The 18,395-nt window shown below is 31.3% G+C and overlaps 1 protein-coding gene and 1 long non-coding RNA gene across 2 annotated transcripts in view; one reads left to right on the forward strand and one right to left on the reverse strand.

The window, feature by feature from the left end:
• The window catches only part of LOC142349159 (low-density lipoprotein receptor-related protein 2-like), a 341,838-nt gene that overhangs the window by 199,624 nt on the left and 123,819 nt on the right, over positions 1 to 18,395 (forward strand). The window lies entirely within an intron of this gene.
• LOC142349316 (uncharacterized) overlaps positions 1 to 18,395 on the reverse strand; it is a 55,310-nt gene that overhangs the window by 31,143 nt on the left and 5,772 nt on the right. The gene's annotated exons all lie outside the window — the stretch shown is intronic.

Consider the following 18,395-nt stretch of genomic DNA (forward strand, 5'->3'; position numbering starts at 1 on the left):
CAAAGTGGTTTTGGGTTAGTTTTCACTAATGGAACAACTTTTCCTTAAGAAATTTTTCTCTAGGACATGTATATTAAGAGGGGAAAAATGATGTACAATTGACCTTTGATTACTCATATATATGTTGTGTGAGCGAAATTGATGTTTTTTAAAGTAGTTTTGTGTTAGTTTTCACTAATGGAACAACTTTTCCTTAAGAAATTTTTCTCTTGGACTTGTACCTTAAGAGGGAAAAAAATGATGTACAATTGACCTTTGATGACTCATATATATGTTAAAAGAGCAAAATTGATATTTTCAAAGTGGTTTTGTGTTAGTTTTCACTAATGGAAAAACTTTTCCTCAAGAAATTGTTCTCTAGAACTTGTTCATTGAGCGGGAAAAAATGATGTACAATTGACCTTTGATGACTCATACATATGTTATGTGAGCAAAATTAATGTTTTTCAAAGCGGTTTTGTGTTAGTTTTCCTTAATGGAACAACTTTTTTTAAGAAATTTTTCTCTAGAACTTGTACATTAAGAGGAAAAAAATGATGTACAATTGACCTTTGATGACTCATATTTATGTTATGTGAGCAAAATTAAAGTTTTTCAAAGTATTTTTGTGTTAGTCTTCACTAATGGAACAACTTTGTCTAAAAAAATTTTTTTTCTAGGAATGTACATTAAGATGAAAGAAATGATGGGTGATTGCCTTTGAGGACTCATACATATGTTATGTGAGCGAAACTGATGTTTTTTAAAGTAGTTTTGTGTTAGTTTTCACTAATGGAACAATTGTTCCTTAATAAATTATTCTCTACAACTTGTACATTAAGAGGGAAAAAATGATGTACAATTGACCTCATATTTATGTTATGTGAGCGAAACTGATGTTTCTTAAAGTAGTTTTGTGTTAGTTTTCACTAATGGAACATTTGTTCCTTAATAAATTATTCGCTACAACTTGTACATTAAGAGGGAAAAAATGATGTACAATTGACCTTTGATGACTCATATTTAAGTTATGTGAGCAAAATTAATGTTTTTCAAAGTATTTTTGTGTGTTAGTCTTCACTAATGGAACAACTTTGTCTGAAAATTTTTTTCTAGGACTTGTACATTAAGAAGAAAAAAAAAAGATGTATGATTGACTTTGATGACTCATATATATGTTGTGTGAGCAAAATTGATGTTTTTCAAAGTGGTTTTGGGTTAGTTTTCACTAATGGAACAACTTTTCTTAAGAAATTTTTCTCTACGACATTTATATCAAGAGGGGAAAAAATGATGTACAATTGACCTTTGATGACTCATATATATGTTGTGTGAGCGAAATTGATGTTTTTTAAAGTAGTTTTGTGTTAGTTTTCACTAATGGAACAACTTTTCCTTAAGAAATTTTTCTCTAGGACTTGTACATTAAGAGGGAAAAAAATGATGTACAATTGACCTTTGATGACTCATATATACGTTATAAGAGCAAAATTGATATTTTGAAAGTGGTTTTGTGTTAGTTTTCACTAATGGAACAACTTTTCCTTAAGAAATTATTCTGTAGAACTTGTACATTAAGAGGGAAAAAATGATGTACAATTGACCTTTGATGACCCATATATATGTTAAAAGAGCAAAATTGATATTTTCAAAGTGGTTTTGTGTTAGTTTTCACTAATGGAACAACTTTTCCTAAAGAAATTGTTCTCTGGAACTTGTTCATTAAGCGGGAAAAAATGATGTACAATTGACCTTTGATGACTCATACATATGTTATGTGAGCAAAATTAATGTTTTTCAAAGCGGTTTTGTGTTAGTTTTCACTAATGGAACAACTTTTTTTAAAGAAATTTTTCTCTAGATCTTGTAGATTAAGAGGGAAAAAATGATGTACAATTGACCTTTGATGACTCATATTTATGTTATGTGAGCAAAATTAATGTTTTGCAAAGTATTTTTGTGTTAGTCTTCACTAATGGAACAACTTTGTCTGAAAAAATTTTTTCTAGGACTTGTACATTAAGATGAAAAAAATGATGTATGATTGACTTTGATGACTCATATATATGTTTTGTGAGCGAAATTGATGTTTTTTAAAGTAGTTTTGTGTTAGTTTTCACTAATGAAACAACTTTTCCTTAAGAAATTGTTCTCTAGAACTTGTTCATTAAGCGGGAAAAAATGATGTACAATTGACTTTTGATGACTCATATATATGTTTTGTGAGCAAAAATTGATGTTTTTTAAAGTAGTTTTTCGTTAGTTTTTACTAATGGAACAACTTTTCCTTGAGAAATTTTTCTCTAGGACTTGTACATTAAGAGGTAAAAAAATGATGTACAATTGACCTTTGATGACTCATATATACGTTATAAGAGCAAAATTGATATTTTGAAAGTGATTTTGTGTTAGTTTTCACTAATGGAACAACTTTTCCTTAAGAAACTATTCTCTAGAACTTGTACATTAGGAGGAAAAAATGATGTACAATTGACCTTTGATGACTCATACATATGTTATGTGAGCAAAATTAATGTTTTTCAAAGCGGTTTTGTGTTAGTTTTCACTAATGGAACAACTTTTTTTTAAGAAATTTTTCTCTAGAACTTGTACATTAAGAGGAAAAAAATGATGTACAATTGACCTTTGATGACTCATATTTATTTTATGTGAGCAAAATTAATGTTTTTTTCAAAGTATTTTTGTGTTAGTCTTCACTAATGGAACGACTTTGTCTGAAAAATTTTTTTCTAGGACTTGTACATTAAGATGAAAGAAATGATGTATGATTGCCTTTGATGACTCATACATATGTTATGTGAGCGAAACTGATGTTTTTAAAGTAGTTTTGTGTTAGTTTTCACTAATGGAACAACTTTCCCTTAATAAATTATTCTCTACAACTTGTACATTAAGAGGGAAAAAAAGATGTACAATTGACCTTTGATGACTCATATTTAAGTTATGTGAGCAAAATTAATGTTTTCCAAAGTATTTTTGTGTGTTAGTCTTCACTAATGCAACAACTTTGTCTGAAAATTTTTTTCTAGGACTTGTACATTAAGATGAAAAAAAAATGATGTATGATTGACTTTGATGACTCATATATATGTTGTGTGAGCAAAAATGATGTTCTTCAAAGTGGTTTTTGGTAAGTTTTCACTAATGGAACAACTTTTCTTAAGAAATTTTTCTCTAGGACATGTATATTAAGAGGGGAAAAAATGATGTACAATTGACCTTTGATGACTCATATATATGTTGTGTGAGCGAAATTGATGTTTTTTAAAGTAGTTTTGTGTTAGTTTTCACTAATTGAACAACTTTTCCTTAAGAAATTTTTCTCTAGGACTTGTACATTAAGAGGGAAAAAAATGATGTACAATTGACCTTTGATGACTTATATATACGTTATAAGAGCAAAATTGATATTTTGAAAGTGGTTTTGTGTTAGTTTTCACTAATGGAACAACTTTTCCTTAAGAAATTTTTCTCTAGAACTTGTACATTAAGAGGGAAAAAATGATGTACAATTGACCTTTGATAACCCATATATATGTTAAAAGAGCAAAATTGATATTTTCAAAGTGGTTTTGTGTTAGTTTTCACTAATGGAACAACTTTTCCTTAAGAAATTGTTCTCTAGAACTTGTTCATTAAGCGGGAAAAAATGATGTACAATTGACCTTTGATGACTCATACATATGTTAATGGAGCAAAATTAATGTTTTTCAAAGCGGTTTTGTGTTAGTTTTCACTAATGGAACAACTTTGTCTGAAAAATTTTTTTCTAGGACTTGTACATTAAGATAAAAAAAATGATGTATGATTGACTTTGATGACTCATATATATGTTGTGTGAGCAAAAATGATGTTTTTCAAAGTGGTTTTGGGTAAGTTTTCACTAATGGAACAACTTTTCTTAAGAAAATTTTCTCTAGGACATGTATATTAAGAGGGGAAAAAATGATGTACAATTGACCTTTGATGACTCATATATATGTTGTGTGAGCGAAATTGATGTTTTTTAAAGTAGTTTTGTGTTAGTTTTCACTAATGGAACAACTTTTCTTTAAGAAATTTTTCTCTAGGACTTGTACATTAAGAGGGAAAAAAATGATGTACAATTGACCTTTGATGACTTATATATACGTTATAAGAGCAAAATTGATATTTTGAAAGTGGTTTTGTGTTAGTTTTCACTAATGGAACAACTTTTCCTTAAGAAATTATTCTCTAGAACTTGTACATTAAGAGGGAAAAAATGATGTACAATTGACCTTTGATGACCCATATATATGTTAAAAGAGCAAAATTGATATTTTCAAAGTGGTTTTGTGTTAGTTTTCACTAATGGAACAACTTTTCCTTAAGAAATTGTTCTCTAGAACTTGTTCATTAAGCGGGAAAAAATGATGTACAATTGACCTTTGATGACTCATACATATGTTAATGGAGCAAAATTAATGTTTTTCAAAGCGGTTTTGTGTTAGTTTTCACTAATGGAACAACTTTGTCTGAAAAATTTTTTTCTAGGACTTGTACATTAAGATGAAAAAAATGATGTATGATTGACTTTGATGACTCATATGTATGTTTTGTGAGCGAAATTGATGTTTTTAAAGTAGTTTTGTGTTAGTTTTCACTAATGGAACAACTTTTCCTTAAGAAATTATTCTCTAAAACTTGTACGTTAAGAGGGAAAAAATGATGTACAATTGACCTTTGATGACCCATATATATGTTAAAAGAGCAAAATTGATATTTTCAAAGTGTTTTTGTGTTAGTTTTCACTAATGGAACAACTTTTCCTTAAGAAATTGTTCTCTAGAATTTGTACATTAAGAGGGAAAAAATGATGTACAATTGACCTTTGATGACCCATATATATGTTAAAAGAGCAAAATTGATATTTTCAAAGTGGTTTTGTGTTAGTTTTCACTAATGGAACAACTTTTCCTTAAGAAATTGTTCTCTAGAACTTGTTCATTAAGCGGGAAAAAATGATGTACAATTGACCTTTGATGACTCATACATATGTTATGTGAACAAAATTAATGTTTTTCAAAGCGGTTTTGTGTTAGTTTTCACTAATGAAACAACTTTGTCTGAAAAATTTTTTTCTAGGACCTGTACATTAAGATGAAAAAAATGATGTATGATTGACTTTGATGACTCATATATATGTTTTGTGAGCGAAATTGATGTTTTTAAAGTAGTTTTGTGTTAGTTTTCACTAATGGAACAACTTTTCCTTAAGAAATTATTCTCTAAAACTTGTACGTTAAGAGGGAAAAAATGATGTACAATTGACCTTTGATGACTCATATATATGTTAAAAGAGCAAAATTGATTTTTTCAAAGTGGTTTTGTGTTAGTTTTCACTAATGGAACAACTTTTCCTTAAGAAATTGTTCTCTAGAACTTGTTCATTAAGCGGGAAAAAATGATGTACAATTGACCTTTGATGACTCATACATATGTTATGTGAGCAAAATTAATGTTTTTCAAAGCGGTTTTGTGTTAGTCTTCACTAATGGAACAACTTTGTCTGAGAAATTTTTTTCTAGGACTTGTACATTAAGATGAAAAAAATGATGTATGATTGACTTTGATGACTCATATATATGTTTTGTGAGCGAAATTGATGTTTTTTAAAGTAGTTTTGTGTTAGTTTTCACTAATGGAACAACTTTTCCTTAAGAAATTATTCTCTAAAACTTGTACGTTAGGAGGGAAAAAATGATGTACAATTGACCTTTGATGACTCATATATATGTTAAAAGAGCAAAATTGATTTTTTCAAAGTGGTTTTGTGTTAGTTTTCACTAATGGAACAACTTTTCCTTAGGAAATTGTTCTCTAGAACTTGTTCATTAAGCGGGAAAAAATGATGTACAATTGACTTTTGATGACTCATATATATGTTTTGTGAGCAAAAATTGATGTTTTTTAAAGTAGTTTTTCGTTAGTTTTCACTAATGGAACAACTTTTCCTTGAGAAATTTTTCTCTAGGACTTGTACATTAAGAGGGAAAAAAATGATGTACAATTGACCTTTGATGACTCATATAAATGTTATGTGAGCAAAAATAATGTTTTTCAAAGTAACTTTGGTGTTAGTATTCACTAATGGAACAACTTTTCCTTGAAAAACTTTTTCTCTAGGACTTGTTCATTAGGAGGACAAAAATGATGTACAATTGACCTTTGATGACTCTTATATATGTTATGTGAGCAAAATTAATGTTTTGCAAAGTATTTTTGTGTTAGTCTTCACTAATGGAACAACTTTGTCTGAAAAATTTTTTTCTAGGACTTGTACATTAAGATAAAAAAATGATGTATGATTGACTTTGATGACTCATATATATGTTGTGTGAGCAAAAATGATGTTTTTCAAAGTGGTTTTGGGTAAGTTTTCACTAATGGAACAACTTTTCTTAAGAAAATTTTCTCTAGGACATGTATATTAAGAGGGGAAAAAATGATGTACAATTGACCTTTGATGACTCATATATATGTTGTGTGAGCGAAATTGATGTTTTTTAAAGTAGGTTTGTGTTAGTTTTCACTAATGGAACAACTTTTCCTTAAGAAATTTTTCTCTAGGACTTGTACATTAAGAGGGAAAAAAATGATGTACAATTGACCTTTGATGACTCATATATACGTTATAAGAGCAAAATTGATATTTTGAAAGTGGTTTTGTGTTAGCTTTCACTAATGGAACAACTTTTTCTTAAGAAATTATTCTCTAGAACTTGTACATTAAGAGGGAAAAAATGATGTACAATTGACCTTTGATGACCCATATATATGTTAAAAGAGCAAAATTGATATTTTCAAAGTGGTTTTGTGTTAGTTTTCACTAATGGAACAACTTTTCCTTAAGAAATTGTTCTCTAGAACTTGTTCATTAAGCGGGAAAAAATGATGTACAATTGACCTTTGATGACTCATACATATGTTATGTGAGCAAAATTAATGTTTTTCAAAGCGGTTTTGTGTTAGTTTTCACTAATGGAACAACTTTGTCTGAAAAAATTTTTTTCTAGGACTTGTACATTAAGATGAAAAAAATGATGTATGATTGACTTTGATGACTCATATATATGTTTTGTGAGCGAAATTGATGTTTTTTAAAGTGGTTTTGTGTTAGTTTTCACTAATGGAACAACTTTTCCTTAAGAAATTATTCTCTAAAACTTGTACGTTAAGAGGGAAAAAATGATGTACAATTGACCTTTGATGACTCATATATATGTTAAAAGAGCAAAATTGATTTTTTCAAAGTGGTTTTTTGTGTTAGTTTTCACTAATGGAACAACTTTTCCTTAAGAAATTCTTCTCTAGAACTTGTTCATTAAGCGGGAAAAAATTATGTACAATTGACTTTTGATGACTCATATATATGTTTTGTGAGCAAAAATTGATGTTTTTTAAAGTAGTTTTTCGTTAGTTTTCACTAATGGAACAACTTTTCCTTGGGAAATTTTTCTCTAGGACTTGTACATTAAGAGGGAAAAAAATGATGTACAATTGACCTTTGATGACTCATATAAATGTTATGTGAGCAAAAATAATGTTTTTCAAAGTAACTTTGGTGTTAGTATTCACTAATGGAACAACTTTTCCTTGAAAAACTTTTTCTCTAGGACTTGTTCATTAGGAGGACAAAAATGATGTACAATTGACCTTTGATGACTCTTATATATGTTATGTGAGCAAAATTGATGTTTTTAAAGTAGTTTTGTGTTTGTTTTTTAAAGTAGTTTTCACATTTCACATCTGATAGGTCATAAATTTTTTTGAAGTGATGCAATCTTAACAAATAAACATGTGTCTTAATTTTTTGCTAATTGACTAATATCAGCTCCTCGCCTTTAAAAATACTTGAAATAATGCTTGCTGACAATTAAGAGACGCTATTTTTATCTATTTTGATCTTCCGTCTACCTTGTTTTGATCCGTGGATGAGTTGTATAGGTTGAAATTAAAAAAAATGGAAGACCTACATAAAGATGAAAGAGGATTTATAGAACTTACTTTCCTCAAGTTTTCTGATTTGCAACACTGGTCTTGCTAAGGGATTCTTGATGCACTCTGATGATAGACAAACAAAATGCTGTTCCTCTGGTTTCCAGATGTTCTCCTTTTTTTGCTTCCTTATGCCAATTTGTTTTTGAAGTGCTCGGAATTCAAACAAGATATTTATTCCGTTTTTTGTGTCCTTATGCTCTCTATAACCAAATTGACAGGATATTGTTCCACCTAACTATTATTCTTGACACCACTCGTTTGTTTTTATGATAGATCCATCAAAACTAAAAAAAGAAGATGTTTCATTACTTTTTTTTTACTTCCTCATGGACTTTGTTGTTTTTACTTCTTTATATCGCTTCAAACGACGAATTTTTTTAAATTGATGAATTAACCTGATTTAAATTGCGGGGGTAGAAATTACTCGCAGCTTGCAATTGTGTTCTTTCAATTTCTTGTCTTCCCGGTCAAAAACCACTGATCTTTGCTGGACAAAATAACAATTAATCAGGTCAAGGTTTCAGTTTTTCTAGATTACTATCTTTCAGAATGTTTTTTTCTGCTCTTTTTTTGACATAAGCTCTATTGAAGAATTGTTTAATTGTCTTTATCGTGTTCAAACTTGTTGTTTTAGGATACGAATTTCGTCAAAATTTAATACGTCTGAATCATATGGCTTGTTATGTAATAAATAAAAGGGAAATCTATTAACAGTCTGAACGAGACGAGTTGGAGTTTGAGTTTGTGTTCAAAAAATAGCTCTTAGGTAATATCATCACAATCAGAATGTAGAACTCTTCAAACCCATGTTTGCAGACGTTTCACATGTAGTTAAAAAATCCTATCTTCAGCGTGCGAAATTTATGATCCTGGACACGCAATACCAATACATAGATTATTCACATTAGACACCCAGATTTCTGATACTGCGCAAAAGCGTTCATGACAAATATAGACTGGATTTATAGCCCTCAGCCATTTGTCGTGTATACAAACAGCATTCTCCAGTGTGAAAATATCCCTTATAATTTTAAAAACCTGTGTTCTTTAAAATCGCGTAAGCAGTAATTAAGCCTGCATTCGCAATACCAATATATAGTTTATTCACATTAGACGCCTAGACTTCTGTTTCTGCGCAAAAAGATTCATCACAAATATAGACTGGATTTATAGCCCTTAGGCATTTGTCCGATATACAAACAGTATTCTCCACAGTGTGTTAATATCCCGTATCAACTTATAAACCTATGTGCTTCAAAATGGTGTTAAGGTATGTCTTTTACATATTCAGGCAAAAATCCTAACATACAGGGAATAATTGCCAAGAATTTTCCATCCGCGCGCATGATCGAACATGTTTGGGGAAAAAGAGCCAAAAAGTGAGTCAGGGTGCATAGGTTTGTTACTAATCCCGTAATGACCACCATAAACTTTTTTTGGCAGGCATACCAAAGCATTATAAGGAGCTTATGGTAACTTGCAAAGCAAAAATTATTATTAAACCAGACTACATTATTTTTTAACTGGACTGCATACAAGAACTGGTGTTGATTTTTTCTCTCATAATTTATGACCAAGTGAACCATGTAATTTTTGACAGAAGTTCGTAGAAAATTTTATCTAATAATTTTTGATTGATAAAAAGCCTAGTAGATGCAACATAAACATACTGATTTCTTAAACTATCTATCTTGAGATTGATAGATTTGATGATTTTCCTTAATAAAGAGTATAAAAGTCATTTCTGCACTATCTCGTTGGGTAGGTAATCAATTCATCAATTAGCACTCCCAGAGTTTCAATATGATCTTCAAAAAACAAGTGTTTCATTGTTCATCGAGGTTTGGAACTAATTCGACCAGAGTCTTTCTTAAATTGAAATTAACGATTTCTGATGTTGGGCTCTTCTGCTTCTAATTTTGAGCAACTCCTAGAGTCTCATGCTCTCTGCAAAAAAGAAACACTTTTAAAAATTCAAACTAAAAAACTTAAAAATTATAGGCAACTGTACAGAATTTCAATATGATCTTCAAAAAACAAGTGTTTCTTTTTCATCAAGGTTTGAAACTAATTCGACCAGAGATTTTCTTAGTTTGAAATTACCGAGTTCAAAAGTAGGGCTCTTCTGCTTGCAATTTTGAGCAAATCCTACACTCTCATGCTATCTCTGCAAAAAGTAAACACTTTTGACAACTCAACTAAAAAACTTAAGAACTACAGGCAAAACTTAAGAACTACAGGCAAAACTAAAATTCAAACGCATCATTTTGCGATCATTCTCTTATAAATGACGACCAGTTTTGGCGCGGAATAAATAGTGGCTTACACGAATGAATGGAACTGAAAAAAATTGCTGACGTTTGACCGCAGTCGTTCTGCCATTATGAAATAAAAATTGCTTTTCATTTTCCGATCGAAACAGAATTTGTGGTTTTTCTTTTGATTTTTTTGGGTCTCGACAAACTTTTGAATTGTTTCAGTTTGTTGATTTAGGAGGTGGATAAATTTGATTTTCTTGTAGTTTATTGTGTTTTTATAAAAAAATGTTTCGAGCCAAAAAGATTCTTTAAGCAGTCACGTTGTTGTAAGGATGGGAAAAATAGTATCTCGTGATCGAGAATGAACGTCAAGCATCTGTTTTGCTAAAAATTATTTCTACTCTCAATTTCGCAGTTTCTTAACACAGAGAAAAATAATTTTTGTATAACCCCTTGTCGATTTGCTTATTTTTTATAATATTCATTTGATTTTTAAGAAACAGCAGAGCACTAAATAAAATTATTGTCATATTCAATATCAGTTTTTATTTATCGACCAATATTTTCGGTTGTAGTTCCCCCCCCCCCCCCAAAAAAAACTCTTTCTGTAGAGAAAAGTTTAGATGCTACCTTCAGATGAATTAAATGAAAATTTAACTGCTTGGACAACTCTAACATCTGTGTAAATTTTTGTAACTAACTGACTGAACACAATGTTAATTTAATAGGAAAGACCATTCATTACACCTCTCCTGTTTAACAATCTGCGTATTTATTATTGAGTCGCATTTTTGCAATGCTGCACTAATTGAGTTCTTCAATGAACTTTAAGTCTCTTAGCAGTTGGTAGCAATCACGTCACTACAATTCAGTAAAACTAATAATATAACTGTTGTATATAAAATATGAAGTTTATTTTACAGAAAAAAACCCAGGAAAAACAGAAAATCATCAAAACTGATGTCTACTGTATCCAGGTGAAGATGCCCTCAATCAGTTTAGCAGCATACCGAGAAATGTAGGATTCTTTCAAGAACCAATAGAAAAGATAAGTCACTAGGAAATCACTCTCAGTCAGTTTAGCACCGCAAAATAAATTGTAGAATAGGTTTCAAGCATCGCCAGAAATTGTAAAGGGGAAAATGTTTCGTTACAGTGCTGATTCACAAATATGGTTAAAATGAAAAATAAGAAAGCAAAACCAACTCCTACCGAAAACTTAGCAACAATCTCTAGGAACAGAAAATAACTGCCCTCAGAAACAATTAAAATTTTAATAGGCCGATCATGAAACAAAAGAGGGAAAAAAAATGAAAGTGCAAGCAGAAAAGTCATCAAAAGTTACCGTAAAATAGTCAGGGATTTAATCACTGGAAATTAGGACAAAATAATTTTATTTTAGGATGAACGCATGAATACGGCAGACTCAGAAAAAGTAAGATTATCGGACAAATGTTAAACACTACACTGTTGATGCATGAAATTTTGCTGAACAGTTCTATAGAGTCAAGAATGAAACTGAATCATGGCAGATACGTAAAACGACAACGAGCAATAAGGGAATTGTGGTTCAACCACAAAAATTTGTCTTGAAATTACTCAACAAATAAGTTAATTTTGAGAGGTGGAAAACCTTCGGTAGAAAAAACGTGAAAGCTTCTTGATAAAAAACAGTTGAATTAAGGAATTTTTCTGCTGTTCCGAAACTCAAAATGTAATTGGCTCTTCGATGTTGAGTAGGCATTCAGTTCATTAATTAGCACTCACGTGGTTTTGATATTGTCTTCAAAAAACAAGTGCCGCAGGTGTTTTCTTATTGTTCACCGTGGTTTGGAACTAATTCTACCAGCGGTTTTATTTGTTTGAAATCAACGATTTTTGAAGTAGAGCTCACATGCTACCTACACTTACATGCTACCTCTACACAAAGCAACTTTTTTAACAACGCAAACTAAAAGAATTTACGATTTAAGGGCAAAAATGGATTGCAACAAAATTCAGCAGAAATTAAAACGCATTCTTTCCTGATGAGTTGAGAATGGATTTCAGTATCCGAGCAAAAATTGCGGAATTTCTTGTTGTCCTTTATAAAATTTATTTTTAAAATTTGGGTTTTAATGAACCTTTTTACTTGTTTACCTGTGTTGATTTCGCAGAGTGGGTAAAAATGGATTATTTGTATTGTATTGCATTTTTATAAAAAAAAATAATGTTTCTCAGAATTTGATACTCCATTTAGCCCAAACAAATGTTTCAGCCAAATTGAACGTAGAAGTGAAGTGCACAAAAATGTAGGGATAAATTGTTTTTCATACAGTTATGTTGTTATGACAAAAAATTTGCCTTTATCTGCATCGCAACCAAAAACATGATTTCTTCTTTTATAGTAGCTCCCTATAAAAATGGACCACAATTTGTCAATTAAATTTTTATTTGATTTTTAGTCAACAACAGAGCATTAAATAGTGTTATTGCCATATTCATAAACTTAGACTGCATGTTTTGAACTTCCACTGTTTGAAAATTTTCACATGATTGGCAGAACACAATGATTAACAATTTTAGAAAGGTCATTACACCTGTCATTTGCTGGACAGAATCTGCGGATTGAAAACTTAGTTGAATTTTTGTGATGTTGCAATAATTGAGCATTTCAACGATTTTTAAATCTCTGAGCATTTAGGTAGCGATTACGTCACTACAAATAATCACAACTACTGATATCATAGAACAGTTTCACATGACATACGAAATTAAATATCAATTTTTAAAATGAAGCGCAGGAAGAAAAAACAAGTCATCAAAGTTGCTAACTTTTATGCATCCAGGAAAAGAAGCCTTCAATCAATTTAGCAGCATATGAGAATTGTAGAATTGTTTCAAGAATTATTAGAAAAGAAGAATCACTATACAATTAGCCTCAATCAGTTTAGCAGCAAGCAGAGAATTATAGATTTGTTTTAAGTATCACGAGACAATTGCAGTTTTCTTAAATAAGGAAGCAAAACTAGCTTATGCTGAAAATTTAGCGACAATTTCCCTTCTCTACAGACAGAAAATATTTGCTCCGAGAAACAATTAAACGTTTTATAGGTAAATCATGAAACAAAAGAAAAGCAAAAATATTGAAAGTGCAAGCTAAAAAGTCTGCAAAATTACTGGAAAGAAATCAAGGATTTAATCACTGGGAAGTTGAAACCAATTTTTTTACGATGAGCGCATGAAAAAGACAGACACGGAAAAATGAGATTATCAAACAAGTGTTAAACTCTTATAGCGTTAAGAATGAAACAAAAACATTGCCAGATACGTAAAACGACCCCGGCCAACAAGGGAATTGTTGTCCATGCAAAAGTTTTCTAAATTTTAGAGCCAAGTACCCACCGATCAATTTTAAATTCAAGTTGTCCAGCTAAAATATTTGCAACCATTGTGAAAAAAATCGTCATGGCTGTTTGCGAAACTCGAAGTGTCGGCAGAAGCCGGAACGTTTTTAGGAGACGTCTCAGTACCACAAAAATTTGTCTGAAAAATTTTCAGCAAGTAAGTGAGGCATTTCAATTTCCCGAAAATATTCGATTAATGCTCCGATGTTGAGAAAGCCTTAGATAACGTTTGTTTGTTTGATATCATTCACAAGTTACGACCAATTGTGCTACCAATATTGATAATTAGGTGTGTTAATTATTTAACATCACAAAATGTATTGAACTTCCACTGTTGGAAAATTTTCACATGATTGGCAGAACACAATGATTAACAATTTTGGAAACGTCATTACACCTGTCATTTGCTGGACAGAATCTGCGGAATGAAAACTTATTTAAATTTTTGTGATGTTGCACTAATTAAGCATTTCAACGATTTTTAAATCTCTGAGCAATTAGGTAGCGATTACTTCACTACAAATATTCACAACTACTGATATCATAAAACAGTTTCACATGACATACAAAATAAAATATCAATTTTTAGAAAAAAAGCGCAGGAAGAAAAAACAAGTCTTCAAAGTTGCTAACTTTTATGTATCCAGGAAAAGAAGCTTTCAATCAAATTAGCAGCATACGAGAATTGTAGAATTGATTTCTAAATTTTAGAGCCAAGTACCCACCGATCAATTTTAAATTCAAATTGTCCAGCTACAATATTTGCAACCATTGTGAAAAAAATCGTCATGGCTGTTTGCGAAACTCGAAGTGTCGGCAGAAGCCGGAACGTTTTTAGGAGACGTCTCAGTACCACAAAAATTTGTCTGAAAAATGTTCAGCAAGTAAGTGAGGCATTTCAAATTCCCGAAAATGTTAGATTAGTGCTTCGATGTTGAGAAAGCCTTCGATAACGTTTGTTTGTTTGATATCATTCACAAGTTACGACCAATTGTGCTACCAATATTGATAATTAGGTGTGTTAACTATTTATTATCACAAAGAGTTTTAAATTAAGCACTCTTAGTGGAAATTTTGTTCCCTGGAATAAGGAGTATCACAACGGATTGTCATTGCTTCATTCCCATTTCATCTACATTAGTCGGTTGCTTCTATTGACTGCACAGATCTCACAGTTCACAAAAAAAGTTTTTTGAACTGCAGATCGAGGTATTACTGACTAATGTTAGACATTTTTCAGTTATCACTGAAAAACCATCTAGATTAATCGGATTTATTGAAAATAAGGATAGTTACTTGCAAAAATTGAAAAAAAAAGATCTTGAAAAATTCGTCAAAAAGACCCGGTGCTCGCATTCAGTGCTCATAGGAAAAACAACATTACTGAACTTCTTGAGCACTACTCGCTCCTCGTCTTAAATGAAGCAACCAAAGCAATAGCTAGTTCAAACGGCATGCTGCCTGAGCTCGGATGACTGAGTAATAAGACCATCTGAAGAAAGATTTCACTTTTTGTGTATACATGATGTATCCCGACATTGTTTTTTGATTCCCAAATGTTTAAATGTTTTTGATATCGGCAGTCCCAAAGAGTCATCAATAATTTTCAAAACTTACAAAAACAAGCTTAAAAAAATTGCCTCCGGAAAAAATAGTGTTATGAAGACCAAGGCGTCTATGGTACACGGCCAACGAACAAGCCGGGGTCAGAGATATAGATTGAAGTAACAAATTTGTCAAGCGAATTGCGCACCAAATAACAGTGAGAGTCTATAAAATATGCGGTTGAGTGAAAACATCCTTTAAATTGGCAAAAAAAGAGCTGAGCATCATGTATTGTATCAAGAACACCGGACAAGTGGTAAAATTATCCGCTCAAACATTTCAATAGTGGGGCTACCTGAAAAACTGAGTCAGTTTTCATCCTGGGAATCAATAACGTAACAGTTTTAAAAGGAATTGGAATTGAGGTCTGGAGAAAAGAACAGAAATTAACAATTGAAAAAAGCAAAACCTGAAGAAAAGAGGAAAAACAGGTGTATGGAAATTAGAATTTGAGATTTCCGGTGGACTAAAAGTGCAAATTGATAATGGCAAAACTGAAAGTCCTGAACAATGAACCAACGGCACTACTAAGAAAACCGTGAAATCGAGTTTTTGTTTAATGCATTTACGTGCCAAGTCTGGCAAAAAATCTTTTTGCATGCGTTTTTGCTTTCAAGAAAATTTATAGTCGAAATGTTAACGCCACATAAAAGATCGCCAGTGGCTAAAAGAACAAACACGGCCAATCTAATCATTGTTTCCCGCGTTTTAAAGCACAGGGCAGTCCTTATTTGTGCCAAAATTAGCGATTTTTTTCTCGATGTTAGTTATGGCAATCCAATCGATTAATCAATAAGTGGCCTTATATAACCACGATACTTTTGTTTTAATTCCCTCGTCTCCTCAGTTCAACCAGGCGCTCACCTGGCAAACACAGCGCGGAGTTTGTTTGAAATACTTTTACTTTTGTTTTAATTCCCTCGTCTCCTCAGTTCAACCAGGCGCTCACCTGGCAAACACAGCGCGGAGTTTGTTTGAAATACTTTTAAAACAAGAAAATTAGCCCTGAAAAATTAGCCTAAATTTTTATAAATGAAAATCAGCATCATCATAAGTTTTTTTGTCCGTCTTTCTGAATTTATCTGGAACAGATTCCACTAGACTGACTTGACGTTTCGATTATCAGCTGCGTTTGGTTCCATTTAGTGGAATGAGAAACAATATTTTTTAAGAGTTTTTGAAAACTGATATTACTCTATAACTGTTGTCTTACCAGTTACAAGCATTTTTAGAATCTTTTTTGTGTTTTCCGCAGCACGATATGCGCCTCCAGTTACAGATCACGTGCAATTACATAGTAAATGATTATATAAAAATATGGCATTTGCGTCTGTGGGGGTGCAAATAATATACACCCACTAAAATGGAGGGCACAAACGGAAAAGATCCCATTTTATTTGTTTTTCTAATCTTTTGAAATTAAAGATTTCTCACTTCCTGTGACCGAATTTTTGTTCCGACCCCCACTTTAGTGGGGAGGGAGGAACTATATACTCAACTGGGTTTTTTTGTTCAGTCAATTTTGGCCGATCGATATATTCATCGTACAGAATTGTGAGTGGTATCATTTAATAGCACGTTCAGCGTAGAATAGGGAATCAAAAAGACCTTTTTGGATTTTCTTTTTTTACAGGGAGTTATTGAGGTTTAAACATTTGTGAACATTCGACTGTTTTTGTTCACATTTTCAGTAATTTTTGCTAAAATTTGGCACAATTTCGCTAATATAACTCAAAATAAGATGAAAAATTTTTAACGGCAAAGTGTTGTTGTTACCGTTAGAGATAGACGAACGTTGCTGAGTTGTTTGATTGAAGTTTTTTGGCTGAAATTATTAATAAAATTTACAAAATTCAAACTTTTTTCCTCAAAAACGGCACAAAATTTGCCTTTTTTGTCCACTTTGTTAAAGTTTGCCAGACTCAGTGACCTAGAAAACTTAAAACAGACTCCCTAATCTGAAAAAGTGCCCTAGTTGAAAGTAGGCACCGCATGAAAGTCTTCTGCAAATAAAAATTTGCCGTTTTTTGTAGATTTAACTCGATAATTATACAAAATGCATCGTTCTTTTTTATAATATATGAAGATTTCCACGCAACAATTGGTCTAATTCGCAAACACTTGGAACACTTGGTCGGTTTGCTGGGCGCAAACCGACCAAAATCAGGGAGAGGTTCGACAATATCATGGATTCTTAGAACCAGAGACTTTTAATTTTTATTTTGGTGCTGCCTTTTTTCAAAATATTTTGCTTTTGTTTTTTAATGTTAATTACTGACAATATTTTTTTCGCGGCTCCATTAATGACAACTCCAATTTGCGTAAATTTGAGGCCAACTGTGAATACAGTTTTTTTTTTCAGAGAACCAAATGGTTTTTATGGCTTTTAGGAAGAGTTTTAGTAAAATTTAACTGAAATCTTCCCTTTCGCCTTCAGTTGTTATTCTTTTGGCAGTCTGATTTTTAAGTTTTCCCACTCAAAGTTCTAAATTTTTTCCTCAAGAGGAGAAAGTGAACTTTCTATTCTTTTAGTTGATACCTAAAGTCTCCAATGTTATTGAATGTATTTGTTTTAAGGAAATTTCGGTGATTTTTTGAACTTGTCAATTTTTTATAATATTTTGGTCAACATTTTGCTTATTCTCAGTGAAAACAGCTCAACCTTTCCTCCGTATAAAAAACAAACTAATTTTGTGGCCGACTGTTTTAAGGATCTCTTGCTTTTGGTACTACGAGTTTTCATACAAAATTTTCTGATTTTTGTGCATAATTTCCTATTTTGCTGTTGTTTTTGTTTCTTTTGTAAAATGTAACATTATTTAACAATCTAACAGAAAAAAGTTTTACAACATTTGAAACTGAACATACTTTTTGTTTTCATAACATATGGTCTGAAGGGCTGCGACACCGTTCTCTTGCAGAAATCGGTAGAGTTTTTTTTCCCTTTTGATGTTAATTTTTGTTGTCATATGCCAGATATTGTGTAAATGAAAGTTTCAATAGCCAATTATAGATAAACAAATGAACTTAATAATTGATATCGGTAAATAGCTAAAGGTAGTTCTGGCTTTCGAATTAAATTTCTAAGAAAAGAGTAATAGTATTCTTTGACTTAACCTTTTTT

Source organism: Convolutriloba macropyga, chromosome 11, assembly GCF_964194025.1.
Source record: "Convolutriloba macropyga chromosome 11, txConMacr16.3, whole genome shotgun sequence".
Lineage (NCBI taxonomy): Eukaryota > Metazoa > Xenacoelomorpha > Acoela > Convolutidae > Convolutriloba > Convolutriloba macropyga.